Source organism: Oryctolagus cuniculus, chromosome 5 (genome assembly GCF_051225735.1).
Source record: "Oryctolagus cuniculus isolate XC-2025 breed Fujian yellow rabbit chromosome 5, ASM5122573v1, whole genome shotgun sequence".
NCBI classification, from domain to species: Eukaryota; Metazoa; Chordata; class Mammalia; order Lagomorpha; family Leporidae; genus Oryctolagus; species Oryctolagus cuniculus.
Genome location: NC_142871.1, coordinates 156,251,378 through 156,264,548, shown reverse-complemented (window position 1 = coordinate 156,264,548; position 13,171 = coordinate 156,251,378). Strand labels below are relative to the sequence as shown.

The 13,171-nt window shown below is 51.4% G+C and overlaps 1 long non-coding RNA gene across 8 annotated transcripts in view; it reads right to left on the bottom strand.

The window, feature by feature from the left end:
- Window positions 1-13,171, bottom strand: part of LOC108177400 (uncharacterized) — a 129,958-nt gene that overhangs the window by 81,182 nt on the left and 35,605 nt on the right. For 4 of the 8 annotated variants that reach the window (XR_016234802.1, XR_016234801.1, XR_016234803.1 and 1 more), the window contains exon 1: window positions 5,077-5,369. The exons of 1 other annotated variant lie outside the window; for it this stretch is intronic. This is a non-coding gene — a long non-coding RNA (uncharacterized LOC108177400). Of the gene's footprint in view, window positions 1-5,076; window positions 5,434-13,171 lie in introns of those variants that run through there. 3 more of the 8 variants (XR_016234805.1, XR_016234806.1, XR_016234800.1) reach the window with 2 other exon arrangements.

The following is a 13,171-nucleotide window of genomic DNA, read 5'->3' as shown; positions in this document are numbered from 1 at the left end:
CTCCACCTCCAGCCTCACCATCATCCATGTCCTCATTAGACTTTGTTCTGGACACACACGGCATGGGTGCACAAAGTCAAGTTTACAAATCAGAAAAGGACCCTGCCAAAGTAAAATATCACGACAATTGGACTTCAGAGTCAAACGTAACTTGACAGCTGTAGCAGAAAGGATAAAGGAAAACCCACACATTTTCAATAGATGCTGAGAGACAGCCCTTTCTATGTGCATGAAAGAGATAGTTTAAGACAGTCTGGCTTTGTGGTCAGAGCAGGCACTTAATTGTGGAGTTTTATGCCTTTTTATGTGTGCCTGTGAGAAGGATTCTTTGTAAATCAATGACATTATCCATATGAAAAAATTACCGATTCTTTGAACTGAATTCCCACAAAGTAAAACAGATTCTAGTCTGAAACACATTTTTCTGAAGTTCTGACATCATCTTACATCTCTATATCATGTTGAAAACTACAACGGCTCTGTTCTCCATCAGCCCCTGCCTGGCTGCCTCGCCGTCTCAAAACCACAGGCCGAAATGGAAGCTGGACTCTCTAACGAGTCTCCCAGGACGCAGTTCTCTAAGTCCCCGTATTGCCAGCTCAGACATCATCGTTCCCACTTTCTCTGGAATGCACTGGTTTCAAAGACTTCCCTAGAGGATCTTCCCACTGAATATCATCGACACTATGAGGGTGGCTAGCCCTGGCACCCCTTCTTTCCCGTGTCTAAGAATCTTCTGCGAGGTTTTGTTGTTATTGTTCTCTGTCTTCCACAAAGTCAGACGTTGCTTCAGCCTCTCCACCTTCTATTCTAGATCTTCTCTCTGCACACAAACATCTGGGCCTGAGTTATTTACTCGCACAATCATATAGCCTTATTTGGTGCCAGAATCCCATCTTGTGGTATTTCAGAATTGATTTTTTTTCTTTTAGATTCAGTTTTGAAGGCTACAACTATTTGGGTAAACATAGCACAACGGAAGCCCAGAGGCGGCATAATCCCCTTGGGGGGTTGACAACTAAAAAAATAGATATCTGGGGTTGAAGATGAACAATGGATTTTTTTTTAACAAGACCTAGTTCAGCAGATAAACAATCCTGCAATTTGTACAGCTAAGGACAGCACAAGGAAGGCGAACCAGAGAGACAAAATCCACTCCTCAAATCTCCTCGACTTTAGGCAAGAAATTTTGTCTGAATGAGCCCAGCAGTGCAGAAGGCAAACCATGTGAGTGTTTTGTAGGTCTATAAATGCTCTTTACCTGCCAGCAGCACTGTTAGGATTTAATAGGCCCATACTGATGCCCAAGTGTTTTGAAACACCCATTGCTTGCAGAACCGACTGTTGCCAACCAAGAGTGATGCAGCCCTGAGAGAAACAGGAAACGAACCGCCTGTGCTTGACTGCAGTGACGTCAGCCAGAAGGCTGAGCTGTTGCTGTCATCATTTACTAGAACTCAATCCCCACAGGTCTTCGGGCCCTGCACAAAGAAAAGCCTGTTCAGGCCTCCACAGGCACCATGAAGTCGAGACCTGGAACATGAGGGGCACCCATGGGGACTCACAGCCTGGTCGATTTATGGTCACACCTGGCACCTGGAGGCCGTGGGACCTCAGCCTCACTCAGAATGCAGTGCTGAGGCCAACTGCACAAGTTCACGGCAACCTTCTAGGCTGAGGTTGTCAGCATCATCTTTTACATATGAGGGATAAGGGAGCTGAGGCTTGGGGAGCCGCCACGAGCTGCCCAGTCTCTGTCAGTAAGTGTCAGAGCTGGGGCGTGAGCCTGGCGCTTTTGGCCTCTGTGCCCTGCAGATATCTAAGGACAGCTGGGTGGTGCCGGCAGCCCTGAGGCTCCCTTGGCTCTGACCCTCATCATTTGCGAAGCATTGCTGATAAATGTGGGCTTCGCTGCAGACTCCCCCTCCAGGACTTGCCTTTTCTATACCCTTTTGGCACTCCAAAGAGTAATCCCTCTGTCTCTCGAGCTCTTTCCCTCTCTCTCCCCACTGGAGGCTCTCCTCTGATGGTCAGGCGCAGCACTGGCAGAGAAATAAGCTCAGCGCTTACAGGATAGAACAGAACAAAGGCCCTGGTGTCTTTTGCTTCTGTCTTCCTGTCCCGTCTCTTCCCAGCCTCCTGGGAACTGCACGAGGCAGGAGTTTGGTGACCTATGTCTTCCAGCCGAAGCCACTGAAAGTCCCAAGCATTTGATCCCTTGTCCCAGGTTACATGACAGGTGAATGGCAGGGCAACCTCACTACCCACGTCCTTCACCGCCACACTTCTGCCTTTCTGCCTCCTAGAAGGGGAGTGAGCTAGGTCTGCACCTTCCTCCCTGACTCAGGGGCCCTGAGCCTGAGGGCTGTGTGCCCAGGCTCCTGCTGACCATCTGCTGGGTGTCACGGGGTATTAGCTCATCTGGCTGTCTCTGTGGAGAGGCTCCATGCACACTGGCAGCCTCTGTCCAGTGGCCCTGGCAGTTCAGGGACACAGCTCTCCCTGTCTGCGGTGATGCCACCCTCCAGTTAATTCACAAGAGACATCACGAGGCATGGAATGCACACCCTGGTCAGGGACCAGGGGATTGGCCAGACACACCCCCAGGAGCCCCGGCCACGCCTGCTACAGCCCATAACTGTAGCCCATGACTGCTCCCGTACTAAAAAGGCCTTGGCTTCCGTTGCTCACAAGCAGATCATCTTCCTAACGCAGCCAGGCCCTGCAGCTTTTCTCTCCAACTCAAAGGAAACCCAGAGCATCTTACCTTGGCCCAGGAGCTGTGACGGCTGCGTGGCCAAGCCTCAAGGTCACCAAGACCGGCAAGGTTTACTTCTGACTTCATGTCCGAGTGGAGATAGTGAGATTGGCTGACGCCATCAGAGTACGTAGCCACGGTCACACAACTTGCAGCTTATCAGCCCAAGGCCACACTAGCTTCACTACACAGGGAGTGAATGTTCTAATAAATCTGATGCTTACCTGTGAATCACGCCATTACCTACCACTGTCTTTTATGATTAAAGGCATTTTCTGACTATCGAGGGTCAGTAAGGGCCACATATGAGGGGCCTTCAAAAAGTTCATGGAAAATGGAATTAAAATATATGTTTATTTTAGTGCAAGCACTTTGCAATCCACACATAGTTTTTTCATACTATGCCTTTTTCCATGAACCTCTTGTAGGGTTTCTAACATATTCTCCTTTGCTTCTTGTTTTGTTTTGCTCTGCTTACAATTATTTCACTTCATTTTTTTGTTTTGTTTTTTTGACAGGCAGAGTTAGACAATGAGAGAGAGAGACAGAGAGAAAGGTCTTCCTTCCGTTGGTTCACCCACAAAATGGCCACTACGGACGGCGCACTGTGCCAATCTGAAGCCAGGAGCCAGGTACTTCCTCTTGGTCTCCCATGCAGGTGCAGGGCCCAAGCACTTGGGCCATCCTCCACTGCCTTCCCGGGCCACAGCAGAGATCTGGACTAGAAGAAGAGCAGCGGGGACAGAATCCAGCGCCCCAACTGGGACTAGAACCCAGGGCACCGGCACCGCAGAGGATTAGCCTAGTGAGCCACAGTGCCGGCCCTTTCACTTCATTTTTAAAGACTTATTTTATTTATTTGAAAGGCAGAGTGATAGAGAGATACACATACACACACAGAAAGAAATCTTTCAGCCCTGGGTTCATTCCCCAGATGACCACAATGACCAGTGCTGGGCCAAGCCAAAGGTAGGAACTAGGAACTCCATCCGTGTCTCCTACATGGGTGGCAGGGGTCCAAGTATTTGGGCCATCTTCCGTGGCTTTCCCAGGTGCATTAGCACAGAGCTACATCAGAAGAGGAGCATCTGGGTCTTGAACTGGCACGCTACTTCTTTATGAGTCGCCAGTATTGCACCTGCAGTGACTCCTGGACTGCTGGGCTCCTAAGTGCAGGGTCCCACCCTTGCTGGTGGCACGGCCCTTGGTGAAGAGCTCTGGTCCACCCAGCTCCCTGCCCATGTCAAGAACAGGACTGCAGGGGCTGGTGTTGGTTCCTTCTGTATCCCCGGTGCTCTGTACTCACAGGGACCAGAAAAACAGGGAAAATACCGCCCCAAGGAAGGAAGAAGAAATGCTCCCCTCTGGAAAGCCACACCCCCCCTGGGGGGCGGGAAGTAGACCCTTGCTAACAGGTGTGCTTTGTTCACCGAATGGGACGCCCACTGCCACTCTAGAACGCAGTGTGTCCTAGAAGGGGGCTTCAGTGGCCCTTTTATTTCCTGGCAAGTTTCCTCTTTCTCTTCCTTCCTTAAAAAGTAATAATAATAATAGTGGGGGTGGGGGGGCACTTAAGAAGTTGGGATATTAAGCCTCCCCAGAAATCAAATTGCACTTTCGCTACAAAGAGAGGGTGGGTAGGGGAGGGGCAGATGGTAAACTGGCTGCCAGGAGACCCTTCCCAGGATGTCTTTCTCCAAGCCCCCAGCTGGCAAAACTGCCGCAGCCCCTCTGGTGGGCAGATCCAATCGCAAATGGAGAAACAAGGCGTGTCAGCGGGAACCTCGCCTGCCCGGCCGGCCGGGAAAATGATTTCCTAATAAAACTACAAAGGGAAGGACGGTGGCTGGGCGCTGCTGACAAGTATTGTTGTCTTGTATCAAAATCGCTTTATAAACCTGTTTGAAGAACAGAGCTCGGCGTCTCTTTGAAGTCCCAGTTCAAAGCCGTTGACTTGCAGGGTTCCCAGCCACTGGTGGGGGGATGGCAGGCGGAGGAGAAACCAGAGGAATTTGGCAAACCCTCCACGCACATGAATACCGCGGCACTCTGAGGACAAGTTTGGGGTTCGATTTCCTGTTCAGCCCCTAATTATTAATAAGCGCTGAGCCCCCGCCTCTGCACCAGGCGCTACCTACATATGATCTCATTGGACACTGGCACTCCTGGAGGCTGGAGGCTCTGTCCTCCCAGGGACATCTCATAGAGGGTGGGAAACGTGGGCGAGGCCAGCCCCCACCCAGAAAGGGGAGGAGGGGTCCCTGCCAAGCAGAGCTCTCTCCAGATGCCACCCTCATCGCCGGCCTCCCTACTCTTACCTGTCTCCATGGCCAACAGCCCAGTTCCTCTCTCCACTGTCAGGATCATCTGAATTAGCGGTTCTTAGACTGTGGTTCCTGAACCAGCAGCACCTGGGACGTTGTTAGAAAGGCAAATCCTTGGCCCAGCCCGTCCCTGCTCAGAGCCTCCGGAAATGACGTCGCCCTCTGCGTTGTGAGAGTTGTCTCGGGTGATTCTGACATTTCAGAGTTGCTGCTCCAAATCACGCTTGGCAAAAGGTGGCCTGGAGCCAGGTGTGATTCTTCATAAGATCTCATGAAGGAAGGAGCCAGGTGCCGACAGTTACACGGCAATGGGTGTCTCATCACAGCGGCAAACTAATGCCTAATTCAGCTGAGCTTTGCCGAGATTAACGAGTGCCACTGGGGACGGAAGGGTACCAGGATGGGCTTTTCTGGGAGGACAGAGATGTGCCTGCCCACCCTCCCCGCCACAGGGTGACTCCTTGGGAGCACAGTGGGACCTGTCGCCTCATCTTTCGATTCTACAGTGTGAAGTTAGGACCTTCTGACCCTTGGAACTGTCAACATTTCCCTGGGGAGTTAGCACAAGATTGACATGCGGCAAACACAGGTCCATCTTCCTGTCTCTCAAAGAGATCAAAGAAGTTCCGATTGTTTTATTTTGGGGGTAGAGGTCGGCGTAATTGGGGTGAAATCCTGTCCTGACTTGGTAGAACCTTTTGTGTTTGCTCACAAGCACGTAGCTGATGGTGCTTACCCAGCAGCAAAGTTACCTTCTGGGGCCCTCTGTGCTGGGTTCAGTCCCAGCTGCTCCGCTTCCAATTCAGTTTCCTGCTAACGCGCCTTGGAAGGCAGTGGATGATGGCCCAAGTATTTGGGCCCCTGCCACTCGTTGTGGGTGATGAGGATGGACTCCTTGTTTCCTGCTTTGGGCCTGGACCTGGCTGTTGCAGTCATGTGGGAAGTGAACCAGCAAATAGAAGATCTCTCTCTCTCTCTTTCAAGATTTATTTATTCATTTTGAAAGAGTTACCAAGAGAGAGAGGCAGAGAGAGATACCTTCCAGCTGCTGGGTCACTCCCCCAGATGGCCACAAAGGCCAGAACTGGTCCAGGACAAAGACGGGAGCCAGGAGCATCACCTGGGTGGCAGGGGCCCAAGCACTTGGGCCATCTTCTGCTGCTTTTCCCAGGCCATTAGCAAGGAGTTGGGCTGGAAGTGCAGCAACTAGGACGCAAACCGGTGCCCAAATGGGATGCTAGTGTTGCAAGTGGCTGCTTTACCCACTAAGCCACACACCAGCCTCTCTCTCTCTCTGTCTCTCCCTCTCTTTGTTACTCTGCCTGAAAATACAGAAATAAAATCCACATTGGTACAAAAGGAAGCTTGCTGTCAGGACTGTTGTGTTCCCCTTCTCCAGGGTAAGGGTTGATAAACATTCTGTGCAGTTCTTGGCCTCATCTTCCAAACCTGGGAGAAAATGTGCCTGAAAGCCAGGAAGCTCAAATATCTTTCCTCCAGGAATTAAAATGTTGAGGCCCTCACACCACAGGGCGACGCAGCATCGTGCTGTTATTTAGCAAATGGCTTAGCTTTCCCCTTCACTCTCTGCTTCCCTTACCCTAAATTCCTTCTTAGCTCTTTTTTTTTTTTTTTTTGAAAGGCAGAGTTCACAGAGAGAGAGAGAGAGCGAGAGAGAGAGAGAGCTCTTCCATCTGCTGATTCACTCCCCAAATGGCTGCAATGGCCTGGGCTGGACCAGGCTGAAGCCAGGAGCCAGGAGCTTCTTCCGGGTCTCCCATGCGGGTCCAGGGGCCTAAACACTTGGGCCATCCTCTGCTGCTTCCTCAGGCCATAAGCAGAGAGCTGGATTCAGAGGAGCAGCGGAGACATGAGCTGGTGCCCATGTGGGACGCAGGCATTGCAGGCGGCGGCTTAACCTGCTATACCACAGTGCTGGTCCCACCCTTAGCTTTTGCTGCATAAAGCTCATGGAAAATGGAATTCAAAGACATTTATTTTGTTGTAAATTTTTTTTTAAATCCATGTACACGAGAGAGATCTGAACAGTTCGTGGAAAATGTATATCATGACAAAAAACTATGCACGAATTTCAAAAAATTTTGGAGCCAAACTAAACTGATTTCTTATTGCATTTTGCTGTGAGCTTTTTGAAGCGTCCACAAGCACTAGCGGGAAGGGATCTGCTGTGCACTGTCTCTCTCACACTGACAGTATCAGCTGCCTGAACCAGGGGCGCGGTCTGCTGGCTGCCATCTCTCCCAGAGTTGAAGCCACCTTGGTCGTGCCCACAGTTCTCTTCCTGGGTAGCCCCTAGTCTCCATTCCTTCACAGTCCATGCCCACCCCACGCTCACTGATCAGACCCAAGCCACCTCATTTTCAATCACTTCCGAAACAAAACCTCCCATGAAACAGAAAGCTTGCTCTATGCCAGGATACTCCCCGTCGTAAAGCAATCCAGTCACCAGCTTATTGTCTGGGCAACTTTCTGACTTGTGAGACAGCGTCTCCTACGCTGTTCACGGACCCACTAGCGAGGGAGCAGAGGCTGCAGCCTGGGGGCTGAGGCTGATGTGGCCAGGAGAAGGCAGGGCGTGGAGACGGGCATCTGTCGTCCCCAGCACAGCTCCTTGAACGCTGTGCTCCTTTGTGCCATGCAAATGAGGTGCTGATGAGGTCACTGCTTCCTGCTGGATTATTATCTCTGACATTTTACTCATAATAATTATAGAGTCTTTCCACCTTCAAAGTGCTTTGCAAACAATAATTAATTAATTAACACGCGCAACACCCCGGTGAGGTAGCTTAGGATTATTAATTTCTCTCTACAGTATATTATTACCTGCTGTTCCCCTACCCCACCCCACCCCCCCGCCGAAGCAGCCGCCTCACTTCTGTGCTGGGTTCCTGGGCCTCGGCCCTGGTGCGCCTGCTGCCCTCGCTCAGCCGCACTGTGCCCGCGGGGTCTGCAGCCCAGTGGACGCCTCCCTGGACTCTGGGTGGGGCTCACCAGCAGTGAGCGCCCACCTGTCTGGCAGGCAGGAAGCCTGCAGGATCCTTCTTCGCAGTTCCAGTTCTGCCCCTGGCGCACCCCCAACCCACCTTTTGCTGACTCAGATCTCAGCCTCTGCCTCCCAGCCCCTTATTTTTCTTCCTTTTTAAATCCCAGTGCAAGCATAGCTCTGATCCCTGTTCTTCACCTTGTCTTTGTCTTTCTGTTCCTTTCCCATCTCTCTAACTCCATCTCCTGCTCCGATCCAGTCATTCATTCTCCTGGTTATTTGGATTTTAATTATGTAAATTAGGCTTCTCTGAGGGGCGCTTAGAGGCAGGGCATCCTTTAACTCCTCTCTTCCTGCTCCCGGCTCTCAGTTTTATCTCCTCCCCCTGATACCGCCCTGCCAGCTCCCGCTCCAGTCCTGCCACTCAGAGCCGCCCCCACTTCATTCTCGTGCTCACACGGATCACCCAGTGCCAGGCCCTGGGCTCAGTGCGAGGGACGGTGGGTGACAAAGATAAATGATGACCCAGGCGCCACCCCAGGGCCAGAAGTACTGTGGCAGCAGCTTCCGGGAAGCTCCGTGGTTTATCCAGCGGCAGGGGTTAATTGTCCTTCAGCCTGGGAGTAGGAAGATGGGTGGGGTCCCCAAACCCCACAATGGGGGGGACTCTTGAATAATGAGGGGGAAGGGAAGGGCATCCCAGATACAGGGACCAGCACGAAGAAGAGTGTGCGGGACTGGGACTGGGATTACTCAAATAGCCTCTGAGTTCGCCTTGAGCCACGGGGAGGCAGCTGCTCCACCAACACCCTTCGGAGGCGAGGGGGAAATCAACGCCATTGCGTTGAGGGGGCAGATTTTACCCATCCTGATGTAGGCAGGACAAGCAGGGACAATCTGCTTCACACAGCAGGCAGCAGCAGCTGCCTCCAAAAATCTGTCCTCAGCATCTTTGTCCTCCTCCAGTGTCCCTCGGGAACCACCCCCAGATGATTCTCTCCCTGAATGCCACAGCCTCCAGGGTCCCTGTTCTCAGCACTGTGGGTTTTCAGGCCTGCCTGGCTCCTGCTGCTCTCTGGCTCACTCTCACCCCCTCACAGCACCTGTCTGCTGGGTGCAGAAGCCCTTCCATCAGCAGAGATTGGGGGGAGATGATCAAGAGGGGCAGGGGAGGGGCCGGCGCTGTGGTGCAGTGGGTAAAGCCCCTGCCTGCAGCACCAGCATCGCATATGGGCGCTGGTTCGAGTCCCGGCTGCTCTACTTCCAATCCAGCTCTCTGCTGTGGCCTGGAAAGCAGTAGAAGATGGCCCAAATCCTTGGGCACCTGCATCCATGTGGGAGACATGGAGGAAGCTCTGGACTTCTGGCTTTGGATCAGCTCTGCTCTAGCCATTGAGGCCATTGGGAAGTGAACCAGTGGATGGAAGACCTCTCTCTCTCTCTCTCTCTCTGGCTCTACCTCTCTCTGTAACTCTTTCAAATAAATAAAATAAATATTGAAAAAAAAGAAGGCTGGGTGACTTTGGTTTCCCCAAAATGCTTTGGGTGACTATGACCCCCACACATCTCCTTTCCTCCCATCATTCACAGGTCAGCTTCCAACACAATCCTCAAAGCCTTAGTGATAGCAATAGCAAACATTCATTGCACAATAGTAGACATTTACAGTGTTCCTACTGGAATTCAGATGCTAAACAATGTGCTTCCGGAATAATCCATTTAATCCCCATAATTACCTCCTGAAGCAGGTGTTACAGAGCACCAGCTCTGTCCAAGGCGGATTTGTAAGTGCTTTTCAAATAGTAGCTCATTTAATTCTTCTAACAACCCAAAGGCAATACTGTCAATGTCTCACTTTTATAGACGTGAGTGACTGGCTGGACTTCGAGCCCAGTCAGTGATGCTCTTGAACACACCCTTGCCTGAGGAAGCATTATTCTGCCTCAAAAAGCAGCAATAGGCAGAACTTGCTCATTGATAAGAATGTGAGTGATAGGCCAGTGCCGCGGCTCATCCTCCGCCTGCGGCGCCGGCACACGGGGTTCTAGTCCCAGTTGGGGTGCCAGATTCTGTCCCGGTTGCCCCTCTTCCAGTCCAGCTCTCTGCTGTGGCCAGGGAGTGCAGTGGAGGATGGCCCAAGTCCTTGGGCCCCTGCATGCATGGGAGACCAGGATAAGCATCTGGCTCCTGGCTTCGGATCAGCGCAGCGCGCCGGCCATAGCGGCCATTTGGGGGGTGAACCAATGGAAGGAAGACCTTTCTCTTTGTCTCTCTTTCTCACTGTCTAACTATGCCTGTGAAAGAAAAAAAAAGAATGTGAGTGATAGAGTAAGTACAAAGAGGCATCAGAAAACTCACAGTATGTCTTAATTCCATGATTCCATGAGCTTGTTGAGGACCCTCATTCAGTAGAGCATTTCGTAGTTATGGGAGCATCGGAGTGAGCCCCTGCCCACACCTCTGTGGAGGACGGCTGGGAAGAATGGCAAAGCTTGGGGATCAGGTCTGTCCACAGTGCTTACATTCCTCCACGAAGGCTATGAAGTAAGAGCAAAGTTGCTTTCGACAACAGAAATGGCCAACCACAGAGGACGATGTGTCCAGATGACGGTGTTGTCCATGGCGTGTGGGAAGCAGGCTTGTGATGTCACCACTGCATTTCCGGGGAGCTGGGAGAGCAAGGGCTTCTGAGGTAGGAGGAGCTGCCCCAAGTGTGCTCAGCCCCGTCTTCCACACAGCAGTCAGGGCGGCTGGAACACAGATCTGATTGTGTGCTACCCCCTCCCCCCCTGCCAAGTACACTCAATGGCTCCCTTCACCTGCCACATAAACTCGACACCACGCAATTCCTTCTCCTACCCCCACCTTGCCTTGCACTCTAAATTCCAGCCACCCAGTCCAGCTGACCCCCAGGGTGCTTTCCTTGTCCCTTTCAGGCCTCTGTGTGTGTGTGTGTGTGTGTGTGTTCATCTTTCCCTTGGTCCTACTCCACCTCCTCAATCCCACCCTGTCCACTTCCAGTATCCCTTCCATACCTCTCTTCTGTCCACTTCTTCAGGTCTCAGTCACTTGGCACCTGCCTTTGAAGCCCCCTGTTGACTTCCCAAACTGACTTAAGTCTACCTCCATTTTTGTGTTGGCATTCTTTGAGCCAAATCCTGTATTTTTCTAATTGGAGTAAAATACACAGAACACAAAACTGAAAACCTTGACCACTTCTGAATGTACAGACCAGTACTGGTAAATGCGTCCCCACTACGGTGCAACTTTCCCCCGAAACCCTTTTCACTTTGCAAAACAGAAACGCCACACTCATCAAGCACCAACTCCCCACAGCCCTACACACACCTGGACAGTCCCTGACAATCATCGTTCTACTGTTTTTGTTAATTTGGTTTTTCTGTATCTCTCTAACCCCCCTTCTCTTTTTGAAGATGTATAATAGTTCTGTCCTGGGTGTGTGATCTGTTACTGTTTGGCTATGGTTTGGGTGTCCTCTAAGGGTTCACGTATTGGAAGCTGGGTACTAGATGGTGAAGTTGGGAGGTGGTAGGACTTTAAGAGGTGGAGCTCAGTGCAAGGTGATTAGGTTGGGGTAGGGCATAGTCCTGCCCCTCGAAGGGATTAAAATAGTTCTGGGATTCCACAGTTCCCCTGAGATTGATTGCTATGAAAGATCAAGCTTAGTCTCTTCCTAAGTTCAGGGCTTCCTGTGCTCTCTTCCTCAATGACAAAGCCAAGGGAGCCCCGGACAGGCGCCTCCAAAACTGTGAACCAATGAACCCTCCTTTCTTTACAAAGCCTCAGGTACTTCATGACAGCGATGGAAAACTGAGCACGGCAGTATCAGAGCCCATCCCTCCGGGGTGCAGAATGTGTTCTTTTCACTTTTAAGCTATCTCGGGTGCCACTCTGGACTCCCATCCTCTAGGGACAGCAGGAATTCCAGTCCAGTCATGACCAGGCCCGACTGCCCCAGGCGTTCTGCAGTGACCAGGCCTCCTCTGTTCTTACAGCATGGGGGAGCCCACTCCACTCACTGGCCTTCACCAGCCCTTCCGGGTTCCCAGAGTCCCGCATCATCTCAGCCCACAGGCCCTCCAGGGCTAGCAGCCCCTCAGCCTCAAGTTCACATCTGGGAGATTTGGGGTGACATTGGGATCCTCTGGGCCTCATGGGTCTGTCCAGGTTGGCTACACCCACCGTCTGTGGTCCTCCCATGTCCCCTGGCCTCCCTGTCTTCCTGCCTCACCTCTTTCATCACCCTCAAAGTCCTGGCTCAGCCTTGTACCCCACAAGTCCTCTTTCCTCCTTCCTGCTGCCCTCAAAGGTTCCCTCTCCCTCTCCACCTCTGAGACTCCACCATGCTTTCTTCAAAGAGCTTGGGAGTTTTATAAAAGCTTTGACTTCAAGCAGCTTCTGTTTTCTATCCTGAAAATATCCCCAGGCAAGGACAGGCAAAGGGCCTATCCACCTGTTGATCTGCAGGAACATAAAAAGAGAGCAAAATACAAAACAATAACCAAAATACCACTCTGCTATATCGATAGGGATTCTTTTTTTGTGCGTGTGTTTTTAAAAGTTCTTCTACATTTGCTTATTAATTTTTAAAAATATTTTATTTATTTATTTGAAAGGCAGAATTACAGAGAGGCAGAGACAGAGGCAGAGAGAGAGAGAGAGGTCTTCCATCCACTGGTTCATTCTCCAGATGGACACAATGGCTGGAGCTGAGCTGATCTGAAGCCAGGAGCCAGGATCTTTCTCCAGGTCTCCCACATGGGTATAGGGGCACAAGGACTTGGGCCATCTTCTGCTTTCCCAGGCCACAGCAGAGAGCTGGCTTGGAAATGGAGCAGCCAGGACTCGAACTGGTGCCCATATGGGATGCTGGCACTGCAGGCGGCAGCTTTACCCACTACGCCACAGCACAGGCCCCCTCGATAGGTATTCTTACTTTTCTCCCTACTGGACAGGAAACAGTTCTAGAATGGGTGCTGTCTCCTCACTGTGTCTCTCTCATCTCCCTGGCAGAGTAGCTTCTCAATAAGCATGACAGCTATAAGCAAATACATGCACAAATGA